At 36.7% G+C, this 14,800-nt stretch overlaps 1 long non-coding RNA gene across 1 annotated transcript; it reads right to left on the bottom strand.

The window, feature by feature from the left end:
• Nucleotides 1-287: 287 nt before the first annotated feature.
• Nucleotides 288-3,054, bottom strand: LOC105447367. Its single transcript, XR_974059.2, has 3 exons — nucleotides 1,987-3,054; nucleotides 1,420-1,604; nucleotides 288-956 (listed from the first exon to the last, which is right to left on the bottom strand). It is a non-coding gene; the product is annotated as an uncharacterized LOC105447367 (long non-coding RNA).
• Nucleotides 3,055-14,800: the final 11,746 nt, after the last annotated feature.

Genomic DNA, 14,800 nt, shown 5'->3' with positions numbered 1-14,800 from the left:
AGCAGTATTAGTTAGCAGCAGCATAAGTTAGCAGCAGCAGCAGCATTAGTTAGCAGCAGCAGTATTAGTTAACAGCAGCAGTAGTTAGCAGCAGCAGTATTAGTTAAACAGCAGCAGCAGTATTAGTTAGCAGCAGCATAAGTTAGCAGCAGCAGCAGCATTAGCAGCAGCAGCAGTATTAGTTTACAGCAGCAGCAGCAGCATTAGTTAGCAGCAGCAGTATTAGTTAGCAGCAGCAGCAGTATTAGTTAGCAGCAGCAGCAGTATTAGTTATCAGCAGCAGTATCAGTTAACAGCAGCATCAGTATTAGTTGGCAGCAACAGCAGTATTATAGTTAGCAGCGCTGTTGATTAAAACATGTCATAGAAAAATGCAACTTACAAGGCAATAGTAATTATACATCTCATAACCATGGCATACGGATAAGCAATTCGGATAGTCTGCGTAAAATTAGTATCAGTACTAAATTGTTAACAAAATATTTAAATAATGTAATGCATCTATGCAGAGTGCAATATATAAATCACATAGTACAATGTTATTCTCTCTCAATTAATACTGCCTCCGACGTCTAGAATTTTTAGATAAGATATACATCATTGTAAATAAATTATGCACAATCCTCTTTCATGCAACAGTTTATGACGTTAACTTGGTTGAGCAAGATTCAAAGTTTTCTTTCAAATTCATTTCCATTTTTGGCTTCTCCTTTGTTCATGAGTGGGCGTCAAAGTCCTGATATTTTTTTTGATGACGAGCAGCTGTCATTGACATGGATGTCATCTAGCTTGTAGCTCATGTTTGCATAACAATCAGCTTTACCTTGCAACGTCGTGTTTTTAATTTTTTTTAAAGTTCAATCTGAAGACTTAAGTTGTATCTCTGCGAGGCATCTAAGATGACAGTTAACTCGTCGTCTTCTTAGCAGCGAAGAGACAAAGGGTGTATCATCTTGCTGTACATAAAATGATGGGAGAAAAAAAGAGATACCAGATTATCATCACTGTCATTTGTGCAGTAGAATATCATCCAGATAAAGAAAAACGCGAAACACACCACTAAGATTCAAATACGTCCCCATTTACGTGTAATAATATGCTTGAAACAGTAAAAGACAGAACAATTTAAAATGTCATTTAATGGCAAAGCTATTATAAGTTATAAGTATAATCAAAGCCCACAACAAGACAACGCAAATGAACAGACATCGGATGAACACATCAACTGGTCATCTACCCATTATGCGTGTTGCACACGACGTGGACATGCATGAAACTTAACAAAGATAATTGTTTAAATATTATTTGAAATTAAACTATGTCAGAAGAGTTGCCAACGAGGAGGATATCAAATTATAATTAAAAAGACAAAAAACAGGGGACTCATAATCACTGCATCATAATATCATTAATACTTACTATATCTCCGTAGCTATCACCCTGCTGGTCGCCGTCCCTCTGGACGTCTTCTCCGGCTCGGTCGTCTTCACCGTGGTCAAACTCCGGTTGCCGTCCATGCCGTCGCCCTGGTCGGCTCCATCTTGTTCATTGCTCTGGTTGCCATCACCCTGGTAGCGAGGCTGGTCGCCGCCCTTCTTCCCTCGCTGACAATTTAAACGAATAAACACTTTTATAATCTTTACTGGGGGAGAATGGTGACCTAACGGCTACAATATTTTGCCAATCATGGATTAAAGGCCTGCATTAATAAAGTGAAGTTTATTAAGCACTACTTTGAAGAGAGCGTAGTTTTAATATCACCAGCCTTTGGAATACAACTATGAAAATATTAGAATTAGGAAATAGAAAATTTGCGGAAATAGCAGTGTAGATAGTAAAAGTCAGGACAACATTTTTTAATAGGTCTCAAAATGCGGGCTTCAAATTATAAAACGTAACTGTATTCCTCTTTTATGATAATTTTCATCAAATTTCTTTATTTGGATAAGAACATTTATTTCCCCATAATCTTGCTCTATTATATACCTGGTTACCACCGTGGGCGCTATCAGTCTCGTAATCGCTTGCTCACCACCATCGTAGTCGTGACTTAGTAGCCGTCGTGGTCGTTACCTGTTACCTCGCTTCATTGTTGTCGTACCCCTGGTAAAATTGAAAATTGCAATGCATTTTGAATACGTGTTCATTCTGCGGCTATAACAGTAATTATAGGAAAGAGCTAGAATGAAAGCTCTCGAAACGGAATTAGAAATCTCGATTTCAGCACCATTCCTCTATTCCAAATCTTTTGGTTGAAAAGAGAGGCTACAAAATATTCCACTCTATCTTGCTATCATGTCCTTTTTCTGCAGATTCATAATTCCGAAATTTAATGTTTGTTATTCCGAAGGTTCATCATTAAAAGCATAATTAAATAATTATCAAAATGTATATACAGAGCTAAAAACAAAGGCTAATCATATTTACACACGTTGACTTAATCTGAAAACAGAATTCGAGTTACAATTGACTTATTCTGTTTAGGTCGCTATGGGCAAAATATATATTGCCCCCCCCCCTAATCAAATTAAATAAATTAGTACTCCGCCATTATCACTGCATCAATGAATCGTCATCGTGGTCGTAAATCGCATATGGCGCGATCAGAACGTCTTCTCCTCTCCTCTTCCTTCCACCTGTAAAATGATAACTCTCTCTGAAACTGCATCGCATTCTATAGTTATTTGTTTATTTGTTTACATACCAACCAAACTGCATTTCCTACTTTTAAAAAGTATCATTCTTTCCATTTAGTTATAATTATTTGGCCCTGTTTCTCATTCCAATCACTGCTTTTGTATATTTCTTTCTAATTCGTAGCCTTTTATTTTAACATACTTTCCTTCCTTCATATTACATCTTTTCACTGAACTATTCATTGTAGTTTCAGGCAGATCACTAGACTGTCCTCTGCGGTTAAATAATATATGTTAACAATATATTATATAACTTTTGATAACTCTATATATTCAAACAAGTCGTGATATACAACAAACATCCAAAATGTATTGATTCTGTAATCGTATTTCCCCCTTTTTTTGTAAATTAACTTTGACACATGAAATTGGTTTTATTTTCATTTTAATTTTTCACGATAAAATTTTAATAAATTTGTCATTACTTACCTTGTGATACTTACCTATGTACGAACATGTATAAATGTTCATCTTGAATGGCAGATATGGAGATCTGAAAACAGTAATCATTGGTGATACTTTGTTGCCGATACGGAGACCTGAAAACAATAATCTTTGGCGTGACTTTGTTGCCGATACGGAGATCTGAAAACAATAATTAGTGGAGAGACTTTGTTGCCGATACGGAGATCTCAAAACAATAATTATTGGCGTGGTTTTGTTGCCGATACGGAGATCTGAAAACAATAACTTTTGGCGTGGTTTTGTTGCCGATACGGAGATCTGAAAACAATAATTAGTGGAGAGACTTTGTTGCCGATACGGAGATCTGAAAACAATAATTATTGCTGATAATTTTTACCGATAAGGAGATCTGAAAACAATATTTATTGCTGATACTTTGTTACCGATACGGAGATCTGAAAACAATAATAATTGGCGTGACTTTGTTGCCGAGACGCAGATCTAAAAACAATAATCATTGGCGTGACTGTGTTGCCAATACGGAGATCTGAAAACAATAATCATTGGAGAGACTTTGTTGCCGATACGGATATCTGAAAACAATAATTATTGCTGATACTTTGTTGCCGATACGGAGATCTGAAAACAATAATCATTGGCGTGGCTTAGTTGCCGATACGGAGATCTGAAAACAATAATCATTGGAGAGACTTTGTTGCCGATACGGATATCTGAAAACAATAATTATTGCTGATACTTTGTTGACGATACGGAGATCTGAAAATAATAATCATTGTCGTGACTTTGTTGCCGATACGGAGATCTGAAAACAATATATACTCATTGGCGTGGCTTAGTTGCCGATACGGAGATCTGAAAACAATAATCATTGGCGTGACTTTGTTGCCGATAAACGGAGATCTGAAAACAATAATTATTGCTGACACTTTGTTACCAATACGGAGATCTGAAAACAATAATTCTTGATGAGACTTTGTAGCCGATACGGAGATCTCAAAACAATAACTTTTGGCGTGGTTTTGTTGCCGATACGGAGATCTGAAAACAATAATCATTGGCGGGACTTTGTTGTCGATACGGAGATCTGAAAACAATAATTACTGGAGAGAATTTGTTGCCGATACGGAGAAATTTAAAAACAATAATTATTGGCGTGGTTTTGTTGCCGATACGGAGATCTGAAAACAATAATCATTGGCGTGACTTTGTTGTCGATACGGAGATCTGAAAACAATAAGTATTGCTGATACTTTGTTGCCGATACGGAGATCTCAAAACAATAATTATTGGCGTGGTTTTGCTGCCGATACAGAGATCTGAAAACAAAAATAATTGGCGTGACTTTGTTGCACATACAGAGATCTGAAAACAATAATAAGTGGAGAGACTTTGTTGCCGCTACGGAGATCTGAAAACAATAATTATTGGAGAGACTATGTTGCCGATACGGAGATCTGAAAACAATAATTATTGCTGATACTTCGTTACCGATACGGAGATCTGAAAACAATAATTATTGCTGATACTTTGTTGCCGTAACGGAGATCTGAAACAATAATCATTGGCGTGACTTTGTTGCCGAGACGGAGATCTAAAAACAATAATCATTGGCGTGACTTTGTTGCCGATACGGAGATCTGAAAACAATAATCATTGGAGAGACTTTGTTGCCGATACGGAGATCTGAAAACAATAATTATTGGTAAGACTTTGTAGCTGATACGGAGATCTGAAAAAATAATCATTTGCGATACTTTGTTGCCGATACGGAGATCTGAAAACAATAATCATTGGCGTGACTTTGTTGCCGATACGGAGATCTGAAAACCATAATCATTGGCGGGACTTTGCTGCCGATACGGAGATCTGAAAACAATAATTAGTGGAGAGACTTTGTAGCCGATACGGAGATCTGAAAACAATAATTTTCGGCGAGACTTAATATCCGATACGGAGATCTGAAAACAAAACACACGGGGTGGGACTCCTAAGGTGTTGATCTCTGTCAGGGTTAAGGTCAACCGTTCATTGAAGGTATGACCTTTTGATTTAACTTCAACAATCCCGATAAAAAAATGATTTTCTTTGAATTATTTTTTGACTTGCAAATATTTTTGTTTGATAAAATATTGCTTGGAACAACTGCAGAATACCCCACTACACAAATAACCCTTATCCTAACCCTAATACTAATCCTTATCCTCGTCCTAACCCTATGACTCTAACCAGGAGGGAAGCTAACCTTGGAACTAACGTATTCTATAGTGATGCGTGGTATATTCTGCAGTTGATACAATACTGTACCGATATCAATCCTACAATATATTAAATTAAGCAAAAATAACTAAAACTACCTCTTTCTATTTCTTGGGCACTTTGTTGGTAGCTCTAAGGCTGTCTACTTCCCTTGGTTTTCAATTGCCGTATCCGTGTATCACATCGGAATTTAAAGGCATTAAATATTTCTAATAGCTTGCCAAATATATTTGTTATCTCTACAAAATGACTTTTCATACTTCTATCCTGCTTCGACGTAATATCGATTATCAATTACCAAATCAGTCATTAAGCATATTGCTCATGTCTAATGTATCTACAAAATACTCTAAATTTCCTATTATAGATCTATGCTTATTCATATTATCATTTATCAAATATCAATCATAAATTATGAATTTCTAATGCTAGAATTTAAATATTACGATTATATCTTTGAAATATATTTTCAATCGTAGTATTTTGATTATATATTTTGAATAAATTCCATAAGTTATATATTAAAAGCATTGTAAACATAGCATAATAGCATAATTGAGCATAGCATATTATCCCTGCCTTACTTTTATTGTGCAATAATACTCTACACAAATCCATTGATATCGGTACAGTATCATATAGCCTAGACATTGATTTGCATTATTATTACAGCCAGGAGAGACACGAGTCTACGATTTCCGATTTATTTTTTTGGTCAATTTGATAATGCAAATCAATGCTATGTAACATTATTTTATAACACTAATCTAAAAATAATATTCATTTAGTCTAAAATGTTTATTTCACGAAATCTCAAATCAATGCCGACTATGGTAATGTACATACCTAGGCTATATATTAATACAATCAGCTTGAAATCAAATATCAAGGTAAGAGTATACATAATGTAATATTTCCAATTAAAAAAAGGAGATGCAATAATATCTTACCAAAGAAGAGAACCTTGACTTATCTTTGTTGAATTTTGATGGATGATTCTTTTGACACAAGTACCATTCGATTGAAGATCGTTGCCTCTATTTCGATGTCGGAAAAACGTGTTCGCAAACTATTAGGAAGTTTATAGGTTGTCAATTTCCAACCCAACAATCTTCGTGATATGGAACCCTGCCATTTTCTGAGATGGGTTAGGATAGATTAAAACTAGGCCCTTACACTACTTTTATATTAATTAAGGGGCCTATGTGTATCAATGTTGTCCTAACGTTTAGATTTGACCAAGCTCAAACCAATCCTGACCCATCTCATTGAATTTTAGAGCTCCATTAAGATCACAAGTGATATTGCTGAATTCTCTACAGACAACCTTCACTAACCTCGACATCTACTGGTTCAGTCTCAGCATTCTTCGGTTAAAGCAGGCAGGGTTATAATCCAAATGATTGACTTTCCATCCAAAAATATTTCCTTGCACACTCAATAAATATGATCCAATCGAATTCCTCAGGCGATGGTCGATTCAGGTCCAATATTATATAATTCCATATCCTGTTTTTGGTAGTAGAAATCGTTAAAGTTTGCATTTTATCTTGAAAGCCTTTCTGCGCGGCACAGACCAATCAACAAACCTTGTGCAAGGTTCGAATCAGTCGGGCCGACATATGGCTTTGGCGAGTTCAGTAAAAGATTCTGATTATGCTTTCCTCAGTCAATGATGATATTTGAAAGAATGGTTCATTAGTTCGAATCTTATTACCATCCGTTTTCATATCTGTCGATATAATTATGTCGGATTCTGAAGCACGCGTCGAAATGTCCTCTTGGAGATCTATACATGTTTGAAAATTGGCAAAATAAGCGATTTAATTTGAAGCTGTTTATTAACTTGGAGGTCCTGTTCCTACAGTGAAAATGGACCTTCGAACTCGAACTTGATACTGCAGATGATAGTTGGAATTAAAAGTCGGTTGACTCCCAGAATGATCCTGTGTCCTAAATGTCGAATTGTGTTCCAGAAAAATCAAATCGTTGTAGAAAATCCAATCGAAATGATAATCACACTCAGTCCTTCTATCCAGTTCAAAGTTGATAATTATAGTTATGCCGAAGTGATGATAGTTGGATTCCGAAGTTGGTTGAATGCAGTCACAAAAAAGTCCAGTGTCTCGACTTAATACAGGCTAGTGTCGCCAAGTTGCTTCAAGTCCATTTCTAATGATAATAACCATTATTGCGGTAACATCCAGTACCTGTATGCATGGCATGAAAATATAATAAGAGCCAATACAATTAATCTAATATTTTGTCGAAAATTAAATGTTTATATTTCATAGAAAGATTTTCTAACACATTCAAACGTATGGACGTTTCTTTCCTGGGGACCTATAGTGACGAGTTATACTTGGAATCCAGCAGTCTGCATACATTACTTGTTGCTTTGTCGGGCAAGCTTTCAAGTTGTCAAAAATAACGTTTGTTTATTAAGTATGCATAACATTTTGAATATGTTAGTTAACCGGTCTTTTACAATGATGTCAACAGGCTCTCAAAAGTTAGGGGGCACTTTGTGAGGGAGCTGGGGTGTAGGAGGGGGTGTTCCCCAGGAATTTGTAAATTGGGGCGTTATAAATAAGCATTTTAATGAATGGTGGAGAAAGAAAACCGCTCATTCTCGGGGGAGGGCAAGCGCTGTGATTCCACAAACTTTGAAAGGAGAGGGTAAAGCAGTGCTTTTTTTCTCCTTCCCCTCTCTTACTGTTTGTAAATTTTTGAGATAGATTTCGATATGATATTAATTGCCAGAAAAAGAATTGGTGACATTTTGTTTTGATAGAATGGTTCTCAAGATAAGTATCATGGGTATCGTGTAAATTCATAGTTTATTTTGAATTACAGTTTTCTTTATCAGGCTTTACCTACTTGGATGTACGTGAACCCAATGCCATCTGGCTTCATAATCTAGAACTGTAAGACTGAGAAATGCCTACGATATACGAGAATTTAACAGTAATTTATCAATCAATAGTTTTCTCAACTAATTGAAGAGTCAGGTACTAGTTTCTGGTCTTCGTCGAAAATTTGTCAGGAGTGCATTGCCCCCCTTGAAATATGCTACTTAAACGCCTTAACCTATCTGATGCTATCTTCTAGATCATTTTGCAGATCTATTGACAAAGACTAAGGAGGAATAATATATCTCACAAACTGAACTTACCAAACTGAACGCCTCAGATACAAGCTGCCCCTGGATGTCAGCTTAATGTGGGGGGGGGGGGGGGTGTCGATAGACCAAATCTTACAGCATTTTTCTTGGGCGAACAGAAAAATCTGGAAAGCAAACATAATGCCAACAAACGTCAACGTCAATCTTGTTATATATTACAGAATATGGTAGAATGCATGTTATAAGGGTTGTTGCTAGGTCAGACAAACTCAATGGTTTGTCCGACCTCATAATACCTGTATATAATGTGTAGTGTTCTATTCTGATTATTGAAATAACAGGTGGATGCAATAATCTATCATTAGACACACACAACAGATAAGCAATTTACAGCCAGCCTTACTTTACTCTTTATTATATTCTTTTGAAATGTGTAAAATTTGCAATGTTTTGTTTGTTATATATTTGTAAAACTGCAAAAGAGAAAAGAAAATCAAACTGAAATAAATAAATCAAATTAAATCAAATAGACAAATTTCAAAATTATTCCAAACTCATGCATGTTATGCCTAGAGACGAGCTATATCATTACATTCACTCGTCACGAATAATTATATTCAAATTGTCAGAACGCACATGGCATAGATGTTGCCAGGTTAGACAAACATTGTGGCTTATCCTACCTAACAATACTTTATGAATGCAACTCGATTTCTGACTATTGAAATACAATTAGTCGTAACCGTAGGAAGTTGATGGAATTATATATGTAACGAGGCAACAAATATGTGTGCATTCAATTTCATTGTATTAATTATGATATAGCCTTTTTTTTAAGAGCCATGATTACCCAAATATGTCTACGATATGACAGTTGCCCAATTATTAATTGAAGATTTCTAACTATTCGGGGGGGGGGGGGGGGGCTTTACAAACACTGATTGACCCCCCCCCCCCCCCATCCCCCCCCCCCCCCCTAAAAAGAGAAAAAATGAGGGGGAAAATGTAGGGAAAATGGGGTAAATTTAGGTTATCAAATTCTTTATAAATTCTAACATTCAGGAATCTGTTAAGATTTTTTTTTTTAAATTCAGATAAGCATTAGAAACTGAAAGGAAGTATTGAAAGAAAACACTCCGAAAGTACATCAGCTCTCAAATCTAATTATAAATGTCTCGCAGAGAAAATTGCTTTTCCCAAAATTGTGATGACCACACGGCCTACTGAGGAATAACAAAATAAAAGATAAAAATTAAATTCATTAAAAAAAATAGATTTACTCTCGTCCGCAATCTTCATCAGAAATCAACTTAATTTCAATTCTCTGTGATTTCAGAAACCAGAACAGTCTCTCTCTTGCAAATAAAGTAGTTCCAAATTCCTTGAGAGTAGCAAATGATGCGGTAAGAAACGATCGACCCCTCCCCCCTATTAAGTGTTTTCCGGGCTGATTGTCCCCGGATTGTCTCATGACTTACCCGAACGCAAACATTTTAACAAAATGTCGGCTCCCCGAGAATGACGAAACATCATCGTATAAACTGAATTGGTCCCCAGGCTGACAAAACTTGACTTTAAGGATGATTTCGACAATGACTTCAATGACGACTTCGACGAGAACGACGAAATATAAAGCCTAGCTAAAGGGTACGACCTAAAGTAAATAAATGATGACACATAACCCAATCACCTTCCCTGATGTTATCAGTTTCAATCTTCTGTACCTTGATTGGTCACGTGTCTTAACTTTAGCCAATGAAATTCTATCCTCAACCATAGTCACAAAACTGCCTCCCGAGGACGTCAATCCAAATTGTTCAAGAACAAAAGAGCACGTGCTTTTAGCCTCTCAAAATAGGCGTGTCTTACAAGGCCAGAAATATGTCCGGAACCCAACAAGAAATATACATAAGCCACGCGACTATGAATAGGCTGCAAATTACATGAATTCCATTAATGTTAATATCGGGCTGGTTTGCATACCAATACGGACACCTGTATGAAATTCCATTATGACTGACATTTCGAGCAGGGACCGTCTCAAAATAAGTGAAAATCGCCTGGCTCTATAAACAAATAAGCGCATACATAATTTAATACCCGAAGCCTACCTGTTTTTGTTGTGTTAGTTAAATTGTCTATCCTTTTGTACTAAGTTCAAAATCTCGTGTTTAAAACCCTCATCTTTATATTTTACTGGTCTAGCGCCCCCTCTCCGTAGAGATTACGAGTCAATATTTTTTTTAAATCCATCAAGTGACGAACTTAATCAATTTTGAAAGATAATAATAAAAGTCATTTAACAATCAGTAGTGTAGACAGCGCGGTATTAAACGCTATCAAAGGATGACTAAATCAAAAATTCATGTTGACTTTTGTTTACCTGTAATAATGTGTACATCAGATATCTTTTGACTTTTTGTGGTAAAGTACCCGGTTTTCGGCCACTTAAGACAAAATCCTATTTATTGGACTCTTTACTTCCTATTTATTATCATTTCTTGTTCAAATCATGAAGCAAATATTATTATTATTTAAACAAAAAAAGAATCCCCAAAAAAAATCACGAATTGCCATGACAATATTCATTTCAATTTTCACTGTTTTGGAGCCGGTTATCGGCCGAGCGTTTCAGTTTACGGCCGCATGTACAAAGTCAATCGGAAGCGCTCGCGCGCGCCGTGCGTTTCTGCGCTGATGTATAGCACACGCGGGCGGAGCAGGTATCCCACGCCGGAGCTCCCGGGTGCTCGCCTGACCGAATACAGGCACAGCGGTGATCGGAAGTTGGAATCTGAATTAGACGGACATATCGTGTGTGCGTCGCGGTGTGCGGCTGCATTGATTTAATACATGCGATGAGATACTTTTGAGCTTGCGACCAGCACAAAATCGGGCTCTATATCTGAAAAATACTTGAAATAAAGCTCATTTTATGGTACCCATATTTCTTACATACACGCGTAAGAAACTCGATTTTTCAGATTTGGGTAGCGGGACCGCCGATTACATCGCTAAAATGTGATATTTTAGGATATATTTTTCATTGCAAATGTGGTTCTTCAGTGACACTGGCATGGTATGGTATGTGTGGGATATGTGTTATGCTATTATGCGATGTATTTTAAAGTGATTTTACCATGTATCCAACCAATTGGCCGAAAACCGGAGCTGACCGATTACCGGGTACTTTACTCTATATTTTATATCATTTTTCTATTACTTTTGTTCTACCTGCTAAGCTCCACCCCTAAGGAGACCCTCCAAAAGCAATTGACTTTTGTGACATCATCATGCCAGGCATTCATCAGCCAGCTAGATGAAATAAATATATTGGTATGTCCCTTCACATCAAGTGACCGCCTGCTCATAATAGCATTGCCTGTTTTTATACAATGCCATCACAAAATTCAAATACATTGTAAGCAGTTGCTTTGTCAGAAATCCCCAAGCAACACCATGAAAAGAAGGGTTTCAATGGGCTATTATATGAAAACATGCAATGCTAATGCAATAATGTACTCAGTGGGTGAGGACATACCACTGTCTTTTGTGAACAGCCAACACGTGGTCAGTTGATGGGAAGAGACATACCAATGCCCCATTTTATACTATTGTCAGGGGCGGATCTAGCTTTTTGCTAAGCGGGGGGGGGGGGGGGGGGTAACGCAAATGTGATATGGAGCATCGTCCACGAGCCGCGTAGCGGCGAGGCGAATTTTTGTTGATGCTATTTTGAACCCCCATAAGTGATGTTTTCCTGGCATCTACTAATATCTACTAACATTGTGTGTGTCTGAACACAATATGATGGCATTTTTCTATGCACATCATGTTTTCACTTGGCAGCCAATTAGGGGGGGGGGGAGCGGTTAAACTCCCTAACCCCCGTACATCCGCCCCTGATTGTATACCCTTAATCAGGACTAGTAATCAATCAGCTTCAATCTTCTTCACCTTGATTATTACGTGTTTTACTGTTAGCCAATGAAATTCATTTTCCTTTATACCCAGAGTCGCTCAACGATTATCACATGTCTTATCTTAAGCCAATCAAATCACTTTCCTCAACCAGAGTCATGAAACTGCCTCCACGTGGACGTCATTCAAGAACAAGGGAGCACGTGCTTCTACCCTCTCAAAATAGGCGTGGCTTACAAGGCCAGAAAAGTGAAATATACACAAGAATCTTACAGCCACGCGACTATGAATAGGCTGCAAATAACATGAATTTCATTAATGTTAATATCGGGCTGGTCCGCTGGTGTGCATACCAGTAATGACACCTGTATGAAATTCCATTATGACCGACACATCGTGCAGGGACCGTCTCAAAATACGCATACATAATTCAATCCCCAAAGCCTATGTATTTTTCAATTTTTATTGAGATTTCTATCCTTGTTTACGAAGTTCCAAACCTCATCCGTACATTCTCAAGTCTTCGTGATCCACACGGTGAAATTCAACGTCCAAAATGTAGTTCGAAAAGGGATCGAACTTCACATTGCTCTGATATTTTGCTTCTGTTGTATGACTTTAATTGCACGTGTTGCATAAGTTAAGTTGCTCTGATTTATTTTGTAGTACGTGTTCTCGTTTTATTTTCAATTTGAAAAGTGTTCCTGTGTTCTGTATTTTTTTTTAAAGTTTACATAGTTGTCATTACAGCTTTTAAAAAAGAACAGAGTGGATCGTCATTTAAATACCCTTATGTTTTTTTCTCCATTATCTCTGGTAAATGACCATTTCAGGTACGAGAAGTTACTCCTTTTCACTTAAGACAAGTGCCCCTTTCACCTTCGATAATTGCCCCTAATCAAATCTGAGAGATACTCATTTTACTTTGACAAGTGCCACTCCCCCTCCTGGTAAGTGCTCTTTTCATCTCGGATGAGTGTCCCTTTTCACCTCTAATAACTGCCCTTTTTATTTGACACATGCCCCTTTTCCCTTTCTAATAAATGCTCTTTTTCCTTCTTATAAGTTCCCCTTTTCCTTCCCATAATTACCCCCTGATCATCATTCGACGCCGGTCATCTGTATTGTTCAACTATTGTTGACACGTCGGTATACATGAATCTCGGTTTGTTTGACTCTCGACTCAATCTCTATCTTCCTCTTTCTGCTGCATGATCTCACCCCCTCTTCTTAGAGTTTTTGCAACCATTCATTTTCTTATCTATATCTTTCTTTCCTTTTTGCCTTCTTCTAGTTTTCACCAATTTTTCCTTTTTTAATATTAAAAAAAATCTCCTTCCCTAAATACATAACTTCTTCATTGTTACATACTTTTTTACTAATCGATTTTCGATGATTACTTTGTTTTCAAGACGTATAATTGTAAAACATCCTCTGAGGAGCTAAGACCTCAACAAGCTCTGCTTCTAATAAATTACTTCCTCTTTTCCCGTGCCATTACTAGTATATTTGTCTTGTTTCATTATATATTTTTGTGTAATATAACATTGCAATTTCATTGTATTATGTTTTGCAAGAAAAATAAAATCATTTGAATCTTGAGTTAAAAAGAGGTCCCAATGTCTTTATAACTAAGCGAGGGATGAGTTCATGAATTGTAAAACATTAAAGGGATAGTTGAGTTCTGTTGCAGAGGGCGCTGCGCAAAATAATTTTTTGTGAGATAATGAAAAACTGAGTGTCAAATTTGAAAGAAAATAATATTTAAATGACAAAATCATCTTTGTTTGATCAAAATCGGTTCAGAGACAGCTGAAATATAACGATTTCTAATACTTGTGTACCACAACAAATATTAGATATTTTGAAAAATTTGAAATAAAACCGTTGAAAAAAACGAAATAACGCCTTTTACGTCGTATTTCAGCCATTGCCGATGTTGGCTTTTTTGTTGGCATTTTCGTTTTGCTTATTATTACGCAAAATCAGCCGGCCCATGTATCGTTATTTTTAATCAAATAATTAATTAACGGTCACCGTGTTTTTTTTAATGTGGAGCTGAATTGGTATGCTCGTATTGGCTAAATTTCACACATTTTGGGGTCTAAAATTACCTTCATAGCAATTTTGGGTTCTAAAAGGGTACCAGAATTGTCATAAATGAGAATAAGATCAATAAACATGCACTTTGAAGGCATTTGCGGTCTGAAAACAGAACTCAACTATCCGTATAACACACAAAAGCATCTACATCTGTAACAGCACGATGTGAAGACAATGGGGAGGGAAACAATAGACAGGAAAGGCAACGAGGACTTTGTACCTGGTCGACATTGGTAGTACAACGAAGCCTTTCATATTCACGTGCATAGGAACT

Source organism: Strongylocentrotus purpuratus, unplaced genomic scaffold (assembly GCF_000002235.5).
Source record: "Strongylocentrotus purpuratus isolate Spur 01 unplaced genomic scaffold, Spur_5.0 spur5_scaffold_11, whole genome shotgun sequence".
NCBI classification, from domain to species: Eukaryota; Metazoa; Echinodermata; class Echinoidea; order Camarodonta; family Strongylocentrotidae; genus Strongylocentrotus; species Strongylocentrotus purpuratus.
This window is presented reverse-complemented; position numbering and strand designations above follow the sequence as displayed.